General features: G+C 41.8%; 1 long non-coding RNA gene across 1 annotated transcript; it reads left to right on the top strand.

The window, feature by feature from the left end:
• Positions 1-17,064: 17,064 nt before the first annotated feature.
• LOC111254704 (uncharacterized) lies at positions 17,065-21,455 on the top strand. The gene is made up of 3 exons (XR_002675145.2): positions 17,065-17,406; positions 18,392-18,544; positions 21,373-21,455. It is a non-coding gene; the product is annotated as an uncharacterized LOC111254704 (long non-coding RNA).
• Positions 21,456-22,612: the final 1,157 nt, after the last annotated feature.

Here is a 22,612-nt window from a genome sequence, read left to right as displayed (position 1 = left end):
TACTATGGCTATATTCGAACTTGAGAGATATCTAAATCCAAAATGATTTTTTCAGCTATAGATAATAACAAATACAAATTTACAGCATTTGGGGGCGATCAAACCTTCTCGTTCTTTTGTCGTTGGACGTTTTTGACGTCGGGCCCGAAAGCGTCGCCTCTACAGGTCTTTAATGACATTTTACAAATCCTAACACAGCGGTCGGCAGTAACAATGTTCGTCTTATGATTCTAATAGATCATGAATAAGTTGGATTTTATTGACGCTAGGGAACCGACTGTCCAAAGTTACCGTTGTTGCTCAAATATAGTAACAATTATTGCAAACTTTCCTTTCTAGATCGTACATTGTGAAACGGACCAGGTCAGCCATTTGGGCATTGCCAGATCGGAGAGTGTTTTGCATTGTAGTTCAATGACTGGTAATAAACTTTCGGAGTGAAACAAATTCGTTGGAGGAAATCGATTAAGCACCGGGGGTGCGTACGTACTTTAATCAACGCAGACATTGGCGAAAACTGTTCAGTGGTTCTATAAATAGATGGTTATATTGCGTGACACATGTCTTCTAATTTGCACGCCAACCATATTTAATTACGACTATTTATGCGTATTCGAAATAATAGTCTGATGATAGAACAATGCTGGTTCTTCACAGCGAATCCACACGCACCTCGGCGCTATCGTCCGTCGAGAAAGACTTCGAATGTGTTGAGGTACATCATGTAACACATAAGAATGGTGTATATATAAACCTATTTAATTATTGACTATGATATTCGTAGAACAACGAATTCGTCGTAAGTTACTGCATTGTTTATGGAAGTTAACGTATCAACAAAAGAAAAAAAAAAGCAGAAGATTAGGCTAAAAATAATTGTTACATGCGCGAACTAGATTCCGATTTTACTGCAACTTTACTGAAGACCGTGACAGATGCATAAGCAGAAATCCTGCACATGTATCAGCAATGCAGAAGTGGTCGGAGCTCGAATCTGTCAAATCTCTGGCATTTGCCCGCCGGCCTAGATCTAGTCAGCTGGATCTGGGGACTCCACCCAAATTGCGTATAAGCAATTACGAAGCCCTTCGGTCCTTGATTACACACGTTCAGATCTAGTACGCTCTAGGCATAACAAAGTGCCAACAACATTAGGCAGAAGGATAGGTTTTGGATGGCATACTCTCAAGCCGGTCTGGTTACTGCCATTCAATTGTACCGAGTAAATGGGTCTATTTCAGAGGGAAATGCATAGCGCCAAATGGACGAGTTTCAAAAGAACTTGTCCTGTAATCGACCATTAACATTTTGCTTTGAACCAGTGACGGTGTCAGGAGCCACTGCTTACCTAGCGTGTTCAGAGGGACTCATTAGCGCCGTCGTTAGTAGTAAGATGAGCTCTGGAGTTAGAGAAATGTCAGACGCCCAAAGCGAATAGTCGAACGGAGGATAAAAGGGAAGTGTTGCCATAATTTTGAAAATGATAACGACGATTTATTTATAGCACACATATTTCGCTCAGTACCGTAAAAGGTTTGCCTTTGCCCAAGCAACTGGCGATTCTATTTTCAGCAAAGGAAAACATTTTCACTGTACTCTGGAGCACTCACACTCAAGCTAGATAACAGGGTTATGACGACGGCACTGTGAAAATGTTCCGTCCAACCAGCATAGGCCTTCTTTTTGATACATCTAACTACCGCACCAGAATTATTTATAAAACGCTACCTCTATTAATCCTAGATCCCAGTATGTGTAGTATGGAATTTCTTACGTCATTCCATTGTAGACTTTAGTGGATGGGCGTTTCTGGTATACTATAATACTTTCGAGCAGCCAAACTCGAGTTAGGGAATATTCAAAGATTATTATATACATATGCTTCTGGTAAGGTGCGATTTATATGCAGATTTGGGTAATATTTGTCTAGGAATTAGTTTTCATGTTCACGTCGCACTAGCGGAGTGCGTTACCTAACGTACTGGCGTATGTCCTTTCGCTCGCTGTAGGCTGCCGGTTGTGACCCAACAGCTGTGTGGGGCCGCGCGACTCATGACGATAGATGGCTCATAGTGACGCGGCCGCAACATTTTGAAAAGCCCATGCGTTGCCCATTCTGTTTTCACCAGTAGCTTTGTGCCGTCATCCCAAGCTCTTGCTTGTGAATCTGTTACCCTAGACGCTACCCGGGAAGCAGCTTCTGGAGCGCGCTGTGTTTTTTCGTCACCAGCGATCCTAACCTTTGCGTGACCGTTTGAATCACATGCGTTGCATGGTGAATATTCGAGAGTCGCCTTGACGTGTGCGATATCGTTATGCTGGGCATAGTCTGGACCTACCGCGATGTGAAGCAGATCACTATATTTATCGCAACAACACCGAAGCTCCCGAAGGAACACTACGTAATTTCGCGTCTTGGATCACGATGCATGACGTCGCCTTCCGGACCGACACGAGTTGACAAAAACGAATGTAATAGTCAATTAGCACCGAAACCTGTGAGGCCTTACCATTTGGAATTTTTAGGGAAACCGCGAGGTCTACCTCCACCTTTTCAAAAAGGGCGTTCCAGCATCGGCACTAAGGGGAGAACATTGAACTGTTCCGGGTCTCGGTCAAGTTACTGACAGATCTCACAACAGGACATCACCTCCCGGTTCCACTTCGTAAGCACGCCTTTAGAAACGAAGCCCTGCTTACCATGTTCCAATGGCTTCCAAATTTAGACAGGGCTAGCCCCCCCGCGCGATATAAGGCAATAGCTCCTCCCATCTAGGACGATGGAACGTGAAACAGCATTTCCTCCCCCTAATAGGCTAGGCCGTCCTTGAGCACGTACGTTACAATGCAAGATCATCCTTCTAATTTGACAATTATTGCACGCAAAGAAGACTCCTCCTTTTGTGCTGTTCGAATCTTGCCCGACTCAAGAACCCTGCTTTGTAGTGATGGCACGTTGAAACTCGACAAAGTCTCCGTATTGGCGTTTGTGGAACCCTTTTTCTAAACTATCTCGAAATCGTACTCCTGTAAGAGCAGAGCTCAATGCTTTAGCTATGGGAAAAAGTACTTTGTGCAATATTGCCTTAAATAACCTAGAAGTGTAGCCCATACAATTGCGGTTGGAATATCTCAGCGGCTTATACTATCTAGCCACTCGATCTCGGATGAACTTACACATCAGTCAAACGGTGACTCGCGATAGGCGATGATCCGCTCATGCCTTTATTTTAGAACCCCTAGCCCGGTCGTCTGGCGTCTCTCTCTAGCCTCGTCTACGAAATCCAGATCCTCTTCGAAAGTGACACAGGACGAGCTTCTCTATGATATTGGATTGCAACAGCCGACAGGCCGCGTAGTGGTCGGCCTTCCGAAAATAATCCTTCACGTAGACTATGACTTAAAACAGACTTGAAATCCGCACAAAATCTGGTACCAACTTTCAGTCGTAAGGGACTAGGTTCAGAAAGTTTTTAAAAGACGCAAGGATGGGCAAGGTTTCCACTACTCTAACGTTCTTACGATTCACGAAAACTCCAATACCCGTGAGCCTATTGTGGCCTAGACACATCACATTCTGAATTGTGGAAGCCCACTTGTTTGCCTTCAACTATAGGCCGGCCAATGGCCATTGGCACCTTCTGCAGGGAAGTTATGCGGACATCGAAGTCAAGTGAGCAGACTATAATATCGTCGAGGTAAACAAATTTCATATGGTTCTTTGGCTTAACGATTTTATCCGTCACGATGCGTTGGCGAGATGAGTGATATCCGCTGAAACCAGTGGAACTCGTAGAGCCCTCTGGCGAGCCAAACGCTGTCTTCTACTTGTCGTTTGGGTGTACGCTAATTTGCCTGTCGTTTGCTGAACAAGACTAATATGAATGAATTTGTCTGGGTCTCCGAAAAGATGGCCGTATTGGTTCAAGAAAGCCTTCAAGAGGCGATTACGTTGCATTGTTGTTAATCCTGCGTCTGGCCTAAAAGACCCGCTGTCACTAAGGGAACAGGAGAGACTTTCTGCGTTGGTGTTAGCTCTATAAACTTTTTTAGACTGACTATATTTACTTAGGGAATCCGGTACCTCAGTCTAACGGAGTAATTTTCTATGTTCGCAAGCAGCACCTGCTTTTACGCATTTGCGCGCACAACGCTGTACGAGGACGCATACGAACCTCCCGGGAAACAGCCGCAGTATCGTGTTTGTTTAAATTGCTGTGTACGATGCTATTTCCGGTATGACGTATCCTCCCGAGGCGAAGTACTATAAGTACTTTCCTGCAAGGGAGTTTTACCTCGAGCATGAATGGTTACCGGCAGTACTGCTTATGTATGTGGATTTATGCTTTCAATATAGACTTTTAATTAAGGCTTCAAATATAGATCTTTAAAATTATGCCACTTTCCCCAATGTAAGCATTGTAGTCGATTGATGGAGGTTCATCGGGCTTACTTGCCATGTCGCATCCGGCACCACTTAGGAATTTGAAGCTGCTCCTGAGCAACGTTTCTCAAATAAGGCACTCGCGGGAAAGCTTCGCGAACGCCTTAGTGTACTCCGTTGAAAAAGCTTATGAAGCTATCACTCTGCACATATCCTTGACATTTCGTAGGAATACCACGAAAACGTACGATGGCTCCAGCGGAAGGCGTCTTTTCAACGAAGGTATAAAAATTTTTCCCTGACACCACCTGCAAACATTTTGTTGAAACGGCTTTTGGGAATCTTTAGGAGCTTCGTTCTGAACCGTGTTTATGTTGCTGGGGTCGTCCCGGACGCCGCCTGCCCTATGGCCGTTCTAAATTACGACCTTGCCGACTTCGACAGCAACCCGCAAGCTACTCTTAGAATATGGTGGAGAGACCAGCTTTGGGTATAGGCAATAAATTCCAACTGTAGAGTCCATTTGCTGGGCGCCATATAGTGTAGTTACGGCAGGTCAGGTGGGAACTAGCAGTGAGGCAGCCTTGATGTTCGCGGGCAGTCGGGCGATAGAAGTTTTGAGCATGAGGTTTGCTTCGCACGGGCAAATAACAAAGATTCTACTGTCGAGCTTGGATTTGTGGAACAGCCCCTTATAAGCAGGTTTGGACTGCATTTATCTCAGCGTATCTTTATACATATAAATATGTATGTAGCATTGAAGTATTTTAACAGTTAATGTAGAAAAAGTTAGAAAGCCGACAAAACTATCTTGTACTTTCGTTAGCGGCTCATCGGGTTCTCATAGCGATGTCTTCTAGAACCATAAACAAGCACAATTGAAAACGGACACTGAAGGGCTCCGGTGTTTCTCGTACTTAAACGTAACAACAACTTAGCCGTGATCTTCCCTTCACAAATTTTAGCACATAAATTAATCTGTAATTTTTGGGACCGATAATAGGAGTTTGAATTTAGCCAGAAATGTAAAGAAATGTTGTTATTGGTGAATGTGAATCGAACTTTTATTTTGAAGTTCTTAATGAAAGACATTATAGTGGGTAACATGTTTTCCTAAACTTGAATCACATTTGGTGGTCTGGGTTCAAGTCTAGTTGAAGGCGCACTTAGTCTCGTGCTGCGGGCCAGCTGTCTCATGGAGCGTCTAACGATGATACCGAGCGTGTAACTCTAAACACTTAGCTTAGGCTACGAAAGGGTAGGAGCGAGTACGAACCTCGATTAGAGGCTAAATTGTAGAGCTTCTGACAATTGGACGATTCAAGAAGAACTTGGCGGATTAGGAGAAATCCAGCTTATTCCTTGCTACAGTGGCACATACAAATGTTGAAATGAAGTTCACCTGTTTTTGTAGAAAGTATGTAGAAGCATTCTATAATATTTGCGTAAGTAGGCATATTTACTACAAGCCAAGAACGTCAATATCTAGCATTAGAGCTACACAGGATTGCGAAATACCCCTTTCGTCTAAACTGTAAGATCTTGATAGTATTGCTTTGATATCGTGAATGCATAATAGACAGTATCTAAAATCAGAGGAAATGGGTTATTCCTACGGCATATCAGGTTGTATGTGCTCAGAACATCAGCAAGATAACAAAACACCACGCAAACTAAGTCTTGCCCTCGATCTTGGGGCTCGTAACGTAATAGTGTATTATAAAGAGCATTCTGCAGCTTTCTAGCTCTAACATGGCACGAAGTTGACCCTCGATCGAGCGCGTTAGACAATCATGCTGTAGGGTAGTAAGTTTTATACATACTAGATCTAAACGACCTGTCTACTTAAGATCTCGAGTGCTGGTTGTTCGTCCACAGATAACCCACCGATCGTCGAGAGTAAGGCTAGCTTTTTCAAAAGACGGCCTTAAGGTCGGAAGAGAGAACAAATAAACAGCTTACGTGGCCTAAACGGCAGCTCTAATGTTCAGGACAAGCAACATACAACCGTGATGTGCTTATTTAACTCAGATATCACCTTATAAAGCGACAATGTTTAAGATATCACACGACTCTTCCAGAAGGGCATCGATACAACGAAGCCTATATCTTTTGGTACCCCCTAACTATTGTTAAGGTCGAACGTAGATTTACGCAAATTTTATCGTCATCAGTGTGTATATTGGTCCATATAGCCATTCTATCTAATGCTCCGAGCCGTTTATGCCGTATCGGATGTATTGCTGTTTGTCTAAGCGGTGTGTAGTGCGGCAGGAAAATAAAACACGCGTTCACGCTCGTAGATAATGAAACTTTCCCACACTAAAAGAACTTAGCATACGTCGCATGCGTTTAGACACGACCGGATATAATCTATCTTATAGGGCCTGAGTGTGGGTTCACTAACCAGCTTGCAAACATTGGAACTGTGCTTTGAGAGCGTAAAGCACAATAGTACCTGACTGACTAAGTCGCCATGGTTACTGTTGTCACTTCTGAAGCCTGGAACCATTTCGAAACATTATTTTAGATTTTTCAGGCGAGGATGGGAGAAGTGTTGCTTGTATATTTAGTTTCTTCTCGCGTCTTGTATTTCCTGACGCTCTTCTTTAAACTTGCTTCCTATTCGTTCAGGTACTTGTTTGTCGTACATATTGGGCCCGGAAAAGGTCTTTCCTCTCCTACAACATGATGTTGATCTAAACATGTGATCGCCAACGTTTTCAACCATCCTTGAAAATGTACCTGGCAATATTTGTCCATACTTCTTTCGGACAGCTTCACATTCAAATGCGGTATGACGTACCCCATTCGTTTAATTAGGCGCGCATGATACCGGTATGTCATACTGCGTTCTTACTATCTTTGCCACGTAAATCTGGCACCGACTGTTTTGTGAAGCAGGTAAGGTCGCCATAGTATGGTTATGCCAAACACATAGAGACAAGTTAAGGGACTTTGTACACCTTCACATACCATCTACCGTTCCTGGTTATGTCGATTTGTCTTGTCATTTCCGCACCGCTGCTGTTCCGACTGTTGACAGGTCAATAACCTTCAGATATTGCTTTTTTTGTCCTGTCAGAATATATCAGGTAGCGTCTTAATTAGCGCAAGACGGCTTCATTCGAGCTAGTCCCATATACCCTGGCTGCTCTAAATGCTGTAGCTTTTTGTGCCGTAAACAAGGTCTTTCTGTTCCTCTGTTTATTTAGATCAATATCTACTTATCTCAAAAGAGCATACAGCCCTACAGATTTTGCCAGTGACGTTAGAAGGCGTTTCGTACCCTCCAAGAAACCTCTCATTCTAGGCATAAGTCGCTCTAAGTTCTATACGCTACGGAGTGCTTTCCCTACAGCGCATTAAGCATGTGTTGTTTCTCTCGGAGAAATCCTCAAATAGCTGTCGCTTGCGCCCTATGCAATTTCCGTCGTTTGCCAGAGTGACTCCTGCGGCTTTTCTTCCTGTCAGATAGATTGCCCCACTTTTTTTCGACGTTGCTTCAGGAGTAATCTTCGTAACCGACCTTCAGGTCAATAGTTGTTTTCATAAGTCTTAATTCAAAAGTAGTTTGCAGTTCACTGTTGCGGCAAAGGCTTCACTGATTTGTCCTTCTAGAGTTTCTTCAAAGCGAGCTATTATAATCAACGCTAGACCATCGATGTAGGAGGCGTTGCTTTCTGTGTCGTTCGACATATTCGGGATTTTTAGCTCTTTGTCATAGACAAGGTGCTACAAAATTGGTCCAAAAACCGATTCCTATTGGACCTCCGCCGTGACCTTTTTCTAGCACGTTTAACGTGGATTTGATAAACACGAATATATCTGTACTGAACTGCAAGCGACCTATGACCGCCGATCAACCCAGTAGCACAACAAAGGAACTGTGTTGATCAATCTGTCCGTGGCACAAGGCATACCAGGCAAGGCATTTTTTTTACAAGGAACTGTTATTGTTGTCTGTATCCGTGATCCTTCTACTCAGAGAGATTAAAAAAAAAAGGTTAAAATCATTTTGTGGGGGGGTAACGTGGCCATTTTATTTTTAGGATGTACAGGTTTTGCACGAACCTAGTAACAATGGAAGACCAATTAGTTTATTTATATGAAATAGCCTTGTCAAGGGCTAAATCTCCGTGCAGCTTGAATTGAGCTTAAAACATAGGTTCACAAATTAGGGCAGAGGTAAAAATAAACATTCTTCGTGTTATTGACGCAACTGACGCAATTGACGTTCATATTTTGCAGGACCTTCGTAACAAATTGATAAACTCAAGATTGTGGTTACTGTGCCCACTCTAGCTGGGCTCTGAGTGGAAATAAGCCCCCGATGCTATACCGGAGAGGTATTCCGAGCATTTGTTCTTACAGAGCTATTAATCGAAATACACATTGAACTTCATTTTCGTGTACTATCGCTCACGCGACCTAAATCTGCTCACCGAGTTAACCAGGAAGATAATCAGTTCTCAGAACCTTTATGGCGTTCAAGTTAAAAATGCTTAGTTTATCTAGTGTGTTATTGATTTATGAGTAACATTGACATTTAAAGGAAACACTGTTTCCTTCAGTCTCTTAAAGGGCTAGCATATGATATGATGGTAGCTCTACAAAGTCACTTGACCATCACCCATATAGATGTGAGAATAATTTTAATGATTCATGGTTTACACCTTATGGGTTACAGTTCGATTGATAAATAAAGGTTCACCCCGTGCGTAAGAAGAATGGAAATTTTGGAAACTTGTATAGATTTGTAAACGCTATCAAAAATTCCAGGTTCATTATTTTCAAAATAGGTCCAAATTACAGAAGAACTAGATAAGCAGCTTAGCGGGTGAACGGACGTTTTATGCAGCCAGAACGAAGGAGCTTGTTCTGATTGCATAAAACGCAACGGACGAAACCACTGTTGTATTTGCCTCCGTATCCTAGCATCGAAACAATCCAGATGCAGAAAAGTTCTATAAACAATTAACTTATGTGTTAGAGTAAAAAATTGCAAGTGTTTTTTTTTTAATTACATGTTATGCTCCACTATATAACTTTGACTTTAAATAATAATATTTGCCTATTTTAGAGCGAAAATTCTATAGAAATACTACCACTATTTGTAAGATCTGTCCCCTTTGACTCCAAAAGTTTGTATTGGGCGGATATTCTTAAGAGCGCACCGCAAAGTGCTCAATCAATTTTAAGACCTTCAAACTCATTAATCTTAGTAACTCAGTGATCCTGACTATATTGGAAATTGCTGATCGTTTTTTATTGCGATTGAGAAATACGCGTTTCCTGTTGTGCGTATTGACGGTAAACGTACTTCGCTTTCCTGCTCCAATTTAGTTTCCTAACCTCTCTGAGTGTAGTAATCGAGCCTTCGTACAGGCCATTGATAAAGTACGTTGTCTCCTAGCTTTACGTTTGGTACCGTTATGCCGTTAAACATTGATTTGCACAGCTGGCTCGTCCCAGCACGAGACAATGTTTACGGCTAGGTTTGAACCTAAGCCGTTAGGTGTCATTAAAATTTAGTAGACACACACGCTACCCGGTGCGCCCTTTCAGCAGACGGAAGCATTTCTCCTGGCGTCAAAGATGAATTAGACATGTGTTGACCGAAAGTAAACGCAAAGGAACAGCGGATGGAAAAAGGCAGGCCGAGCAGTACATCTGAAGCTAAGACCTTTAACTTCTGACACTATTTTTTGAAAGTTTTGTGACCGCTGATGTGACGGCATGCATGTCGAATGTGAACTTGTTAGTTATGGGCCTACGTTGTGGTGTGTGCAAAGAGTTTAATGAATTTCAAAGTTTTTCTTTTGTAGCTTGGCCCTGCACCTGATGATAACGTTCAGAAAGGGAAGTGAATCTGTAAAATTAATGAAAATGAATTATACTCTTGTACTGAAGTATACCTCTCGACCCGGTCGTATATATTACGTTTGACTGTCCCGTTAATTGCAAATATTAGGCGGTCAATTTTCCTTTGCAGATGTTGCACCACCATTATGTGTTTGTGCCAGAGTACCAACAACTTCAGAAGGCAAACAGTTCTTATTGCCGCGTAGGCTCAATGTTTTTAAAGTAGGCGAAAAAAGCATCGTACAGCCTGTAAAAATGTATTACAACATGATAGTGCTATGCATCAACTGTCACGTTGTTTTTCATCACTAGCCGAATTGCGTGAATCCTGCATCAGAGTTTACCTACTCTGATGTTATCGGCAAACTGGGAGCACTCCCTCGCCCGATTATGCGGTAGCGAGGGAATGCCCGCACCGAGCATTCTAGTTCAGATCATTTCTTAGCTGGAAAGATGTAGAAGAATTCGATCATTTCACATTCATACTATGCCGAGCGTTGTTGAAACATTGCAACGCGACCTTCATGAATATGCTATACGGAAGTCTATTCGAACGTAGACGGTACGTCTTCGTTTCATGCTTCACAGTATTTCTTCACTCATCACTTTCACGAACCGTCTTTGTGCGTAACCCGTTTGTATTACACACGAGCAGACCTGCCTCAAAGACTCGATGCGGATCTACTAAATACTCAATATAAGGGAAATACTATATAAGGGAATAGAAGGGAAACTTGCTACGGCAAGTTGCTCTCAACGCATTTCTGGCCGTACGACACTTTCTTACAATCTTTACGTTGTGTTACGACACTCGGAATATAACGGTGACTAGCGAGTAGTTCGTTAAACATAGTAGTTCTCTGCGTATATCGGGGCCTGTATAAAACTGCGAGGGTTTTGTTTTAGGCTGGATTTTTGACTCAGGCCAATCAAATTTTTCTAGCTTACCTACATAGTCAATGAATATTTGGAACGCTGAAACAGCTAACACGAAATTATGCACGCGTAGTGAAATACATGATAACCCAGTTTTTGGCAGTATGTTTTAGTAGTACCTGCTTGACCCCGAAGATAGATAGAATCAAAATTTTAGGCTAAGAAATTCGGACGCTTGTACTACCTTAATAGCTAATAATGCACTATATATAGATCATGACATTCCAATTTACCTAATGGATTTTAACATGCCTTAAAAAACCCGTGTGGTTAAGATGGAGTGAATTGGTACGCAATGTAAAAATAGCAGGCTTTAACCTACGTTCGAATGATAATTTTTAATATTACCTGAAGCATGTGATGTTCCACTAACAACTAGGAAAGCGGTTGAAAAACACCCAATCAAAGAAACGTGTGTTGAGAATCTAACAAATGCAAATAAACACTTGCCGACTTGATCCAAACATAAGACTTTTTTTTAATCATGGTTTCAACCTCTTTTTCTATTGTTTGAACACTTTTTTTTTTAATATTTTTACAAAGCTTGCAAAGTTGGCTTTCTACTGTATCGAAAGTCAAAATTACGTATAGCTTGAAATTAGCTTTCCGGCACAATCGAGTTTTTTAAAAACTGATTAAAACATCTCCAAGTTGCGACCTCTAAAAAAAACAGGTATCCGGAAAGCCAGATGTATACCACGTATAGACCTAATCAACCATCTAAAATCAGGCACGAACTCATTTTCGGGCTTAACTACGCAAGCTCTATCGCCAGTAGATTGTCTATCTTGTATACTCGGTTTTCCTAAAGTCAACCCATAAGGAGCAGAGAAAGAGAATTTAATACGCCCAAAAGAAAGCTATTCTCTAAAGCTGATCTAACATCCCACATTTTCAAAAGCATACGTTTTGTGCTCTAGTAGACAGACAACATTGGTAATCGCAAAACGATTTTATTTAAGCTATAATGATGATATCTGAAGGCTAGATTGGTATCAAAGGTCTCAAAGGAAGGAATCTGAGGTTCTGATTTTTTACTGTTTGTTCGGCGAGCCGCTAACTATACTTAGAAAATGTGCTTATCGATCGCAAGGCTCGTATCGGATCTGACCGCAATTAGAACTTGATGTACTTTTCCTTTACTTTTAGCAAAAAAAGAAAAAAATACGGTTATAACTGACCACCGACTCGGACTAAAACGTGCGGTTCACCATCGATGCTGTTTACGAATTTTTTTAAACCTTGTAACAATAAAAGTGAAGTACAAAGCATCTCTATAGTCTTCTTTGAAACTAGCGCCAAGTCACGATATTCTGATCAGACATTTTGTTGCTTCTAAGCTTTCAATTATACTTTTCGTAATATTAACCGCTACTGAGATGACCAATCGTTGTTTGTCTCCGGCGTTCAGATTTTATCTGAACACTTCGAAACTTCCGTGTACAATTTTTATACATGTCGAGATGCAAGCGGATCAAAGTACGTAATAAGAAATAGGTGGCCATAGAATTACATTATACAGCAAAAGTAGAACGACAAGGTTAGATATAACGAGAGGTTAGGCTGGGCATGCTCGCATCTGATGCTAAAAATAGTTCCGATAGTCCGCATAAATTTCACAGGCTTTGTAGTCTAGACCCATAACTGAAGTATAGAATCTGGACAAAAAAATTGCAAAGAAGAGTAATTGTAGAAAGACCGTCTAAGAGCAAAATTATACTGAATTGGTAATTTATTGGACGAATAGAACTGCGTATATAAAAAATAACAATACACTTCTTTATTATCGTTAAGTTCATTTAAGTAAAAAAGGAACTATCGCGAAGTTATCCCAGTTCAGTATAGAGACATGTATTTGACACAGGTTTGTTCATGCATCAGGAAGATCTGATCTTATATTTGCTAACGCTTAGGAAGTGGCCATCGGCCGAGTGACCTATATAGGAGATCGGATCTTTGTTTATTGTAAATCTCCTCATATGTGTGTAAGCTATTTGTTATCACATTTATCAGTATCGGATAGATACCACACGGTAGTTTTAATGGGAAGCCGCCCATCGTCCACAAACGAAAGTGAAGAGCCTACGTACATAGAATTAGGTACAGAATTTCTTTAAGAAAATACAACAGAATGGGAAAAAATCTAAACAGATCGGTCAAAGCAACGTATTTGAATACTATAATACGTTAAATTACACCTACATACACTGGATGTATGTGATAATATTTGCCGGAACGACTGTTTACTTAAGGGTTTTTTACACTTTTTCCTTAAATCTTTACTTTTGTGATTGTTTAATATAGATATTCTCAGTATGAACTCGTCTCACGTTTGTGAATCGACTGGCTTCTATTAGCCTTGCCTTCATGCTTCAAAAATATATACAGCAGCTGTATCGGAACAGGTACGACCCGAGATTTCGCATGATTCTTCTGACCCATGCATCTGAGAAAAATATTCTACGCATCTATCGGATCCGTGTGTGCCGCTGCGTGGCCAACGCGCCCGGCGCCAGTCTAGCTACGCACGCATATCTTCAAAGATTTAATATCTTCAAAGCAAATCGGCATGGTTTACACGTTGTTGCTGAACTACTACTACTGCTGCTGGGCTTATTCGTCGTTTACGTCACCATTTATTTCACACAGACGTAAATATAGCAGTGCGCGCATTCGTAGAGACTGCTGGCGGTAACGCGTGCAGCCGTCGCCGCGGACAACAGAATCGTGCCAACGTGATGCCCAGCGTGTGAACACGCCAGGGGCCACTTGTGGAATTCTTTGCCAGCAGCCTGTTGCGGCAGCAACGTCTGCTGCGGCCTCTAGCTACTTTAAAGAACGCGATTTGACGTGGAAACAGAACGCCGTCCATCTTTCTGTCTGTCGGTGGGCCGTCTTAGTCGCCATATCGTATCATAGATTCGGACGGGCATTGGTCGGAGTTCAAAGGCGACAGCTGCAGCCACAAGGGGGACCGCATCCGGCGCCGCCTTGTGCTTATATCTGTCGGTTTGACTGTGTACGCGTGTGTGCATGAATGTCTTGGCGTGGATGTATGTCCACGAGCGAGAAGCTCGTAAAGTGTGTGCACTTATATGAGACCCCATACGTAGACGGCTTACCAAAGCTCGTTGATAGGACAGCGTGCTACTGCTCCAGACGAAGAAGAAACGAAAAAAGAAGCTGCAAAACCAATGGTCGTATATTGCTTGACGAAGCCGACACTTGCCACCACCATCATCCAGCCGTCCTCTTTGTTGAGTTGCAATATCGTCAGGGTTTTGTCCCTGTGCAATCCCTCTCTTTTGCCTTAAACTCGACTCTATGCCACTGTAGACCGTAGGCGACGAGTATCCTAAGGTCTCTTTGCCCTCTTTCAGGCTCTACGTCTCCCTTCTTCGCCCGCAGCCTGTTGTTGCCTCCAGCGACGCGTTTGGCCCAGCTTATACTACTGCTGCCATTGCTGCTACTGCCACTTCGACGATGTCTTCTACTGCGATTTGTTCTCTTTTGTGTTGATGATGTCGTCATCCGCCATTATATATTTGTATATATGTATAATATATGTCGCCGTCTATAGTTTTCTATCTATATGTACTGGATGGAGTGTTTCTACGTGTTCTATTGACCTTACGAAAGCTGCCACAATACAAACACGCCAATACCACCCACATCTACTAAGATACGGATTATTGGTGATGAGCAGAGACAGGAACATGTTTAGGACCACCAAAGCAAGTATTCTGACCAAACCGATTTTCTCACATATACACTGGTCTACGGTCGTTTACATACACACATACAAACTGCCATATATAGAGATATATGTGCATATTATCCTGGCCTGAGAATCCTGACGGCTGCTACAAAGGTTCCTGTTTTTTCTCCTAATGCTGCCGTTTCTAGTTCTTGCCGGCCCTCACTGGATCAGAATCGGAGACTTGCTAGCTCATCCGCTCCTTTGAGTACATATCTCACACAGCGCCAGTTGAGCTCCAGTGAGCACACAGACAACGGAAGGTCTCCAGCAGAGGCGCGGGAAGTTTATTACAAGACGATGGCGACGGTAACAACAGCAGCAGTAACTACAACGACGACTAGTACCCACGGCGACGGCGAAGAGATCAGACGAATTACGGGCACAGCTAAAGAAATAGCCAACACCAAGGATATTGACACCCTGAACAAGAAAGAGATCCCTTTGCGCCACTTCCTTACCCCTTCGCGGTAGGAGGGTTTTTTTTTCTTGACGTGCTGCTTATCCGAAAAGCGGCCTCGGCTGGCCTCCGACCACCCCACCCAACCAAACCATCGGAGAAGAGCTCACATACATACACAGACACCTCGTAGCCGGAGGGGTTACAAGAATGGATCACAGAGGCATGGCCCTGAGCTTCGGTAGGGCAATACCATACTGAACATCACATTGACATTATTGGCCGAGCCCCGACGTTTGTCTTCCGTGTTCTCGCTGCCTGGACGCGCAGGCTATGCCGGGTGAGTCGGCACGAGACAGGCCAATCGCTCTCTTCGTATGTCTCTAATCCTGTAAAGGTCGATATTAGCGACAAGAAACGACATAATTCGAAAAAACATTTTCAAGAATAACACTAGATATTACATGATGCGAAACCGAAATATTGTCGCAGATGCAGTATTTGTGACGGTATATACATTGAAACTAGAATCATTGCGAGGTGACTTTGGCTTCTCGAAGCTATAAAGAAGGACGACTTTGGCGCGAAGTTCAAAAATTGCCAGCAAATGGTACCCACCGTAGTCCTCTTCAATTCTGAGCTAACTTATATTGAATCTTGATCCTTCTTCGGAGCTGTTCGTAGGTCTACTAGCGACTACAGAAGTCGATGTCAAGCAGTGACATCACGTGACGAGCCCTTACATCACTTGGCAATGAGGTGCCTTTTCTTCGGAGGAAACCATAGAAGCCTGCTATCTCCCCATCGGATTCATCTCCAAATATATACACGAAAAAGTCCCCGCTATGAGTAGTATCTTAAAATAGTATGAAGAATGGTGAAATATCAAAGTTAAATTTGGCGAAATCTAGTTGTCAAAGTCAACCTGTCATACAAACCATAAGTCTATCATGTGAGTTACATTTGCTAACACGGTGCAATCATTTCTACAACGTTTTGGGCTACCGTTTGACACTCGAGTTAGCGTTACGGAGTCCCTGTCGTTTAATGATAAGAATGCTTTAGAAAAGCCATTATGAACGAACCATTTTTGTTCAAAGGCGTTATTTCGTTGAACTAATTTCCGAGATTTTATGCGTATAAACAATATTTAGATTCAAATCTCGATTATAAGGACACTGTTGAAACTATAGCTATAACCAATGTTTTATCTTAACCCATTGTTTTAACTACGTGCTACAGGAAGATGTGCACGCTCTATCATTACCATAACTGTCCTATATGTATTGCACTTAACTATCATATAGAATCTTCCAAGCTAAACTCATGTTGGTGACATCGCGTTGCGAACATTTCCCGATAGCAGATGTCCAACATAAATATCCTCTATATCCCAGCCATTCGGCTTGCGCGCAGTGACCGCGCATCAACTTTCACAAAGGGTCCATTAAGATCAATTGTTCCCTACGAGCTATTGTTGGGTTAGTTATGTTCTATGTTGTTTTCCCGTGTGATAGTGGCCAGTTTATCAGCGCTACTCGCCGCTTCGAGAAGTTGGCGCTGTCGTTCGTTGTATTTCTATGATTTTGCTTATTCTTTTCTCCTGTAATTATATTTCACTAGTGATAACATAATTCAGTACCACATGTGGCGCCCTCTCGCATCTGTTCTGCATACTCATTTCGTTGTTTCGATTTGTGTACGACTTCCGCTAACTTGACCCCCAGTACCTAATACCCCGTAATACTTCGGCCTGCGCCTATTTCGCCGTTGATTTAACTAATTTGATCCTTTAATACTACACCCAGCCTAAAGTAAGCTGTAAGCTGAATCAACAGATATGCTATTGCAATCGCTCTGCCCTACCTAACCCTCTACTTTTCTGTAACTACTTAGCTTATCCCAATATATTCGCCAGGGGACTTCCCTAGACTTTAAATGGGGTCGACTTTAAAATTGTTTCACTCGTACGATGTCGGCTATGATTACGGGGTTTTTTTTTTAATCAATGTGGACTCTGCTTCTGATACACGTATGAATAGAGCCAACTGAGGTTTAAAGCAGGTACGTTCTTTTGAGTACGGCAACGATCGAATTCTAATGGACGTTTACAGTTGATAAGATTGTGGGATTTATTCTGATTTTAGGACCTTACCAGAATCTTTTACTCAGTAGTTACATTGAATTTCATATATATGTCCCTAATGATGTTTCTGTTACAATCAATAGCTATTCCATGTATGTTTGTAATTCATTTAGATCTACCTAAGAAAAGTGATCATAAAATTCATATGTATAGGTGATGTTTTGATCTTGTTTCCGGGATGATACTAAAACTTGAGGGCTTTTTTTCTTATTTCTTTCTTTTCCTAATAATAATAATAATAAGTAATCGTACATATAGAACTAAATGAAAATATCAAATATATTGTATGACGATATCGTATGGTTGGGTCGATGCGTTAACTTTATTCTGGGCAAATTACCAAAGCTTAAATAATTGGTAGAATTTTTTTTTTCTAAAAATGAGAAAATCTCGCTTCCCCAAACATCGGCTTTACCGCCGCTACAACTTTCCAATCGAGAAATTCGCCTGGAAAAACCGCAATTTTTGCTGAACCACACTTGCAGACGGAACGTAGCTTTCGTACATATATTTGCATATTTAGCAAACGCTAGCGACGTTTTGTTGTTTGTAAACAGTCACGTGACGGCGTTATCTTAAATATTGGACCAACAGCTAAGTTAACAACAAACTTTTCTTCTCGGGGGAAACTTATCTGGCTCGATGTTGCGAGAAAATCATCCTAGTATGAGCCCCTAGCGACCCACAAAAAAGCAGCCCGATCTGACGACCGTAGGGGTAATTTTGGGTCCGACAAACAGACAGATAAACGGCTACCGAGTTGTTATATAGATAGATAATAATAATAATACTAACAGCTGTCAAACGTACCCGGCGAATTGCCATTGTAGCAGTCGGTACTTAGAGGCCACTTGTGATGACTGTGATCTCTGGTAGTTAATAATATATCTTTGTCCAATACAGCCGTCAGTGTAATATCACGCATCCGTTTACTGCGTCAGCGTTGGAAGACGAACTGTGACAGGCAACAAAAATAGAAGATGCCACGGTAGCAATACATGAGGACTCATTCATTTCAATAGACGCCGACGGTGCCGACCACGTTCACAGTATAAGGTAGGTGTCTCTTGTCAAGAGTGAAGCATAACAGTGCAAACAGCACTGCTAGTTGTAGCAAAAGTTTAGCAGAAAATTTTTACGTAGAGTTGGATTCCTATCTCCAGCCTTGGTGGTCTTCCATGATATGAATAAGACAGCAATTCGAATGAATCTAAACGGACGTTATAACGACGATACGATAAGCAGGTAATTGATGAAGGCCGTTAGATACGGTGAAAGAGGTTCGCGGATAAGAAAAAGTCGTCTATTCAATACAGCAAAAGAAAATGACGCATACAATCGTATATGGCTCGACACTCCAAGTGGCAAGCATTGGCTTTTTTGAGTGAGTTTTAGTATATACACATATATAATTGAGTGCTTATTGGGGTTGATTGGACAAAGCCCTGGCAGCCAATACAAAGACACATCTGTACGCAACAATTGTTTATGGCGCACTATATTCTTTTTCACGAGTGAAATCTTCGCGCCCTCGTTAACCTCTATAATTAAGAATAAAACTCTTGATCGGATCATTGTTTATGCCTTGTGTTTCCTTTACGATAATACGATATTCGTTTCATTCGCCGTTCGTAGTGTGATACTGTTGTTTTCCGAACCCGTCTCCCGCAATCTCCGGTTTGTTCAGAACATGCCCTGCCGATGCAGCCTACGAAGATCCATTGGTGCAGCACAACGTCCCCCCCGTCCCCCGTCCCCACAAGGGCAACGGAAACGGTACCGTGCGTAAGACACGCGAACGCCAAACACAAACCGAATGCAAACGTCGGATGTCGAAAGCCTCCATTGAGCGTGCCCCTCTTTCTCTGTCCCATACTCATGAACATATAGCCACGCTGTTCTACGACCGGTTCTTGTAGTAGCATGTTCTGTTCGCAATACATGAAGCGAATTTGCCAAGACACAGCTTCCTTCCGTTCATTGTCAATATGCAAATGATCAAGGTGGAGTCAGTTTTTGGACTGACACTGCAATCCTCCAGCGAACATGGCTGTCGGGGTAAGAGAGAAACCTAGGAAGCGAAACGGGCTTCGCCCGGGGGTCCGAATGGCAGCGGCGGCGGCTGTTTGGTCTTTCATTCGCCATCGTGTTGAATCAGGCCATCGGGAATAGCCGGGAGGGGATTAGCCCAACAAACGTACATTTGGTTGAGTAGTATGATAGGGGATTACGCTTCCGCCGGAACCAGCCGTTTTCTAGTCAGACCCAGTTGAGGCCAAAGCCAAGCAAGACCTCATTCGAACTGAGAATCCGTCCGGAAAAATGTCCGGGACATTTTAATTAGCTGTAGAAACAATAGACAGCAGAACTAACAGTTCTACTTGCGGTGATGTCAGCTTTTCAATACGCAGCTGCTCATGCGTTAAGCGTGACACCGTACCAGAAGTTTGCTATGAACAGACGATGGAATGAGTTCTGCGATTTTGTGTGTACTCGATGTTCACGTAGAAAAAAAAGAGGAAGCGGCAGTTGCTTGCGAAGAACACTGGGGTGTGTACTTTACGAGAAGAACGAGGGGCCCCAGATATATTTGTGTTGAGCAGTGAAGTGTTATTCTAGTACCTTTATGCTCCTCAACTCCAGCTGAAGATTGTAGACAAACATTTTTTTTATACCGAACTATATTGTAAAGTGAATAAATTTTTGTTCTGCCATCGTTGGACTTGATGTGATTTGAAGCTCTTTCTTCGCTCTATATTAATAAAAGGGTAATATATGAATCCCAAACTTTGCGATAAGCGACACTTCGTGCGCACAATTCGATGGTGAGCTCCTTTAGCTATCGATATAACGAGAAAATATTTTCGGTGATCGAGATTCATGGTTTTGGTTTTTTTTCCCTCGAAGTCTCAATAATGGTTAAGATTGATCTTCAGATCACCTTTAACTTTAGAAGATATTGTCTGTGATCGAAAGACATAGTTCTGTTAGTGTTCTGCTCGAGGTTTACCTATGAATGAGATAAATGTGTTATGGTTGTTCCAGTTTAGTATCAATCGTCAATGTGTGTGTCTGACCCGGTAAACAGTAAAGGTAAATAGAAAGAGAAGCTTTTATTAACCTAAGCTCCTGCCAGAGGAAACGACGTGCATTATTCTTAATAGCAAACACGTTTTGTTGCTCATGAGAAGGGGCATCGGCCGGGAGCAGCAGCAATTGACATGGCCGATTTGCCGATCACAAAATCAGAGTCGTAAGTTAAGGAGGAATTAAGTGCTAAATCCTTGTTTTAAAAGGGAATCAGTTCTATAGCATGTTTGACCCTATTTGGCGTGATAAAATAGAAGCTATCAACTAAGTTAGTCCTGGTACATTGGCAAGAAGACACGGTATTTAGACAGTACATAGTCAGCTGAAGCAAAGTTCGTCTTGAGTTCAGAAATATATGCCTTTATGTAAGATATTAAATGGACCTTTGAGAAGCCTATTGACTTCGTGTACGTATCCTCATACAAGGGGATCGACTGTGGAAAAAAGTACTGAGTTAACCTTACTAAGAGCCTTCTCGGCAGTTATATGTAGACGTTAAAAACTAAAAGCCATCGGACCATTTAGTGACTAACGGGCGTTTATTAATGACAAGGTGAGTGGAAATGTTTCAATAAAGAAATATTGCCCGGCCCGTGAACACATAGTACTTTCTGATGGATGACCAGTTTTCATACCCTATCGACCCTGGTCGGTAAGGCTGGTTGAATAGGTCACTTACCATATACGCACCTTCCGCTTCTACAAGAAAACTGTGCATTGATATAGTCAAATGATATGCTTTATAGAAGACCACATCTTGCCCGTAACTAAAAGGAACGCAAATTTTTTTCCAGAAAAAAGCCTGAACTTGCTACTTGTGCCTACTCCAGATGGCGACAGGCTGCACAACACCAGGGTGAAGCATCTTCTCCTGCAGGTATACTTTCGGGCCGAAAGGGATTCTGTGCAGATATCAAATATAATTACTACACCGGTGTTTGCTATAGAATTCTAATAATACTATATATTGTGCTTTATATGTGAAACGCCTATATAGGCGTATATATATATATATATATATATATATATATATATATATGTATATATATAAAAATTGGCACCTAAATTAGGATTTCCGGTTGTGCTTTCAAGAGTGGATCTGACAAAATGTTCTGCTTGCCAGGGGTGCCATTCCGTACAAGTTTCAACCTGATTTATGCTTTCTCAATATTACCACTCTCTATCGCGATTACAACATTCGTTTTGACGTTATTCAACCACTTTCTAATCGTTCGTTACTATTTTTCCCTCCAATAACCTTTCAAGAATAACCGTAAGTATTAGTAGATATACGTTTCTTGAGGGGAGAAGAAAATTAGTTTCATTGAATGTTAAGCCAAAGATCCTAAAGATGTGGGGGTTCAAAACAACCAAAAAAATGTAATGTTGCGAAAATACTGAAAAAAAAATAATCCTTTCTTAATTAAATTAATTTCTCTGTCAAAAGGTTAAATGTATCAGAAAAACATTTTTTTGGTGAATCTTTGAGCACGTAAAATTGAAGCCTCATTGATGATTTTTCGATCTGCTTCTTGAAAGTGCTCTTCAGGTGCCGTAAGAAAAGTGATAATAATTTCAAGCGAGAATGAAGTTTGTAACCTTGGAGGGTGGAAGGTTCGTCCTCGTACACGTAGAGGTTGGGGTCTTTGCTTGAATTGCGTAATCGACATATTGTTTAGCTCCATGACGAGTGTGTTGCTTTGTCAAAGAAAAAAAACATATTTTTGTCCACTGCCAAAAATGTTAGACGGACGCATGCCATTTACGATGAACAGCTCATAGAAGTCGTTTGTACTTGTGTGTAGAGGAAAGCGGAGCTATATGGGACGGGGGCTCCATGGGCTACCCCGTTTCTATAGTTAGGAAACGTTGATTTAAAGTTATAATATAACTAATGTTTCCTGTTTCTCTAGGGGTAGACGGGTCGGAAATTCAATGCAAGGGTAACACTGTATTTTTCGTGTTTTATCAAAATTTTATTGAATTATAAAAAAGCAAAACCTAATACCACTTATATATGTAATATAAACGTCG

The sequence above is a fragment of the Varroa destructor genome, unplaced genomic scaffold (genome assembly GCF_002443255.2).
Source record: "Varroa destructor unplaced genomic scaffold, Vdes_3.0 BEIS01000007.1, whole genome shotgun sequence".
NCBI classification, from domain to species: Eukaryota; Metazoa; Arthropoda; class Arachnida; order Mesostigmata; family Varroidae; genus Varroa; species Varroa destructor.
Note: the sequence above shows the minus strand (reverse complement) of the source record. Positions and strands in the feature narration are given on the sequence as shown.